The 2,508-nt window shown below is 41.3% G+C and overlaps 1 pseudogene; it reads left to right on the forward strand.

Annotated features, from left to right (window-relative positions):
• The first annotated feature begins 1,021 nt into the window (after positions 1-1,021).
• LOC114622672 lies at positions 1,022-1,367 on the forward strand (annotated as a pseudogene).
• Positions 1,368-2,508: the final 1,141 nt, after the last annotated feature.

Below are 2,508 nucleotides of genomic sequence, written 5' to 3' on the forward strand. Positions count from 1 at the left end.
GTTAGATTTTTATCTCTACATACTTTATAGGGTTTTTTTTTTTTAAAGACAGAGTTGTAAATGTCATAGCTTTTAAATCACACGCTCACTCTTAAATGGTAATTTCACTGTGTACGGAGTTCAAGGACGACAGTCACATCCCTGCAAGGCTGTTCACTCTGAAAGAGCTGCAAGTTTTCTTGACTTGACCCTAAAACATTTTTAATGGTGAGATATTGAGAGTGTCTCATTTAAAGTCAAAAGTCAAGGAAAAATATTTGAATGTGATTTTATTCTAATTCCCAATAGTAAACAGAAACATAGCATGTGGCTCGGTTTACTTAAATTAAATCGGTCTTTTAATTGATTTAAATCTAAGTCTTGGGCTTTAATTTAGTTCTTTTACATTATTGTGACTTTGTGCTGTGATGGATTAATTCTTTAATCTTATTTTGTGCTTTCTGTTAAATCTTTTTCCTGTTCTGCCTTCTGTGAATCTGATCAATAATTGTATTTCTGTTTCTGTACTATTTTTTAAAATTTGCTAAGCATTCGACAATCTTGTAGTTAAATAATATCCTTATTTTCCCTGCAAGCAAAACAAGGCACTGGGACTGTCTCACCCCTAAGCGTCCCCTCCTCCACATGTCATGGCTCTGGTGTTCCTGTCCCCTGTGTCCTATGGTGACCTCTGTTAATGCTATTTAGAGTTCCCTCTACGTTCACTATTTTAATTCTCCATTTGTTAAAAGAATCTTTATTGGAGCTGGAGAAATGGCTGAGCAGTTAAGAATGCCTGCAGATTTTACAGGGGGTAGAGTCTGAGTCCCAGAACCTGCTCTGGGCCCCTCACGGTCCCCTCCAGTGTCCGTTCTGGCCTCCATGAACCCTTGGATGTGAACACATGCATGCAAGCATCTGTGCAAACACTAAGTAAACAATAAAATAAGTCCTTCTTAAATGATTAAATCGCTTTTCTCGCTCCCCGGCCATCTTGGCGGCTGCTCTTGATTGGGGGCTGTCTCACACCTAAGGCAGGAAGATGGTGGCCACAAAGAAGACGAAAAAGTTTCTGGAGTCGATCAACTCTAGGCTCCAGCTTGTTATCAAAAGTGGAAAGTATGTGTTGGGGTACAAACAGACTCTGAAGATGATCAGACAAGACAAAGCAAAATTGGTTATCCTCGCCAACAACTGCCCAGCTTTGAGGAAATCTGAAATAGAATACTATGCCATGTTGGCTAAAACTGGTGTCCATCACTACAGTGGCAATAATATTGAATTGGGCACAGCGTGTGGAAAATACTAGAGTCTGCACACTGGCTATCATTGACCCAGGTGATTCTGATATTATTGGAAGCATGCCAGAGCAGACTGGTGAGAAGTGAACAAGAAAGTTTTCCTTTAATAAAACTTGGCCAGAGCTCCTTTTGAAAAAAAAAAAAATGATTAAATCATCTTTATTGCGATATGATTTGCATACACTTCCCCAAAGTACACATGCATTTCAGTGATGTTTGATATGTTCAGAGTTGTGGAACAGAATCATACCAGCAGGGCGTGGTGGCACACACCTTTGATCCCAACACTTGAGAGGCAAGCAGAGTCTGCATAGTGAGTTCCAGGCCGTCCACAGCTACGCAGTGAGCCTCTGTCTCAGACAAACAAAAACAAACAAAACTGCCTCAACCAAACAACACTGTCCACAGCTACACAGCGAGCGAGCCTCTGTCTCAGACAAACAAAAACAAAGTGTCTAAACCAAACAACAACAAAAGCCCAACAAAAATCCCTCTTAAAACCCCCTAAAAGCCAAGCCTTCCCCCCAGAAAAGAAAAGGAAATAGAAATATGCAAAATAGGAAGTTTTTGTTGTTTTGTTTGTAATTGACTTCATTGGCATGTTTTTCAAAATTTACCTGTCTATAGCAGCACACACAGTATATTTGTGACAAATGCCTGGGTTAAGGGACCTTTAGGAGGAGGGGCCTTGCTGCAGGAAGTCGGTCACTGGGACCAACCTGGATCCATTTGTCAAATGATAACATTTGAGCTGTTCCTATTGGTTTGGACACAATCTGATCTTTTTTATTGCAGTCTTTCTAAGCTCATGTGAAATGATATTGCACTGTGGTTTTGGTTTCAACTTCCCTAACGACTAAAAATATAGAGCATAGTTTCAGGGGTCCAGTGGCCATTTGTATATTTTATTTAGAGATAAAGTGTTCTTGCTCTCTCTCTTTGTCTCTGTCTTCCTCTCTCTTGCTCTCCTCCCCCTCTCTCTTTCTCCCCCTCTTCCTCCTTCCTCTCTTTTCCTTCTCCTTCTTTTCCCTCCATGTCTCTTTCCCTCCCTTAAAGACAGGCTCTCACTGTGTACCCCTGTCTGGCCTGGAACTTTCTCTGTGGTCTGGGCAGCAGAGACCTTCCTGTCTCCGTCTTCTGAGTGCTGGGAGCAGAGGGTGGACCCCTTTGCTTGTTTTTTTTAACTGGACTTCTGGTCTCTTCCATGGTGTGTTGAGAATTTTCTTTG

This window comes from Grammomys surdaster, unplaced genomic scaffold (assembly GCF_004785775.1).
Source record: "Grammomys surdaster isolate TR1022 unplaced genomic scaffold, NIH_TR_1.0 190, whole genome shotgun sequence".
NCBI lineage: Eukaryota > Metazoa > Chordata > Mammalia > Rodentia > Muridae > Grammomys > Grammomys surdaster.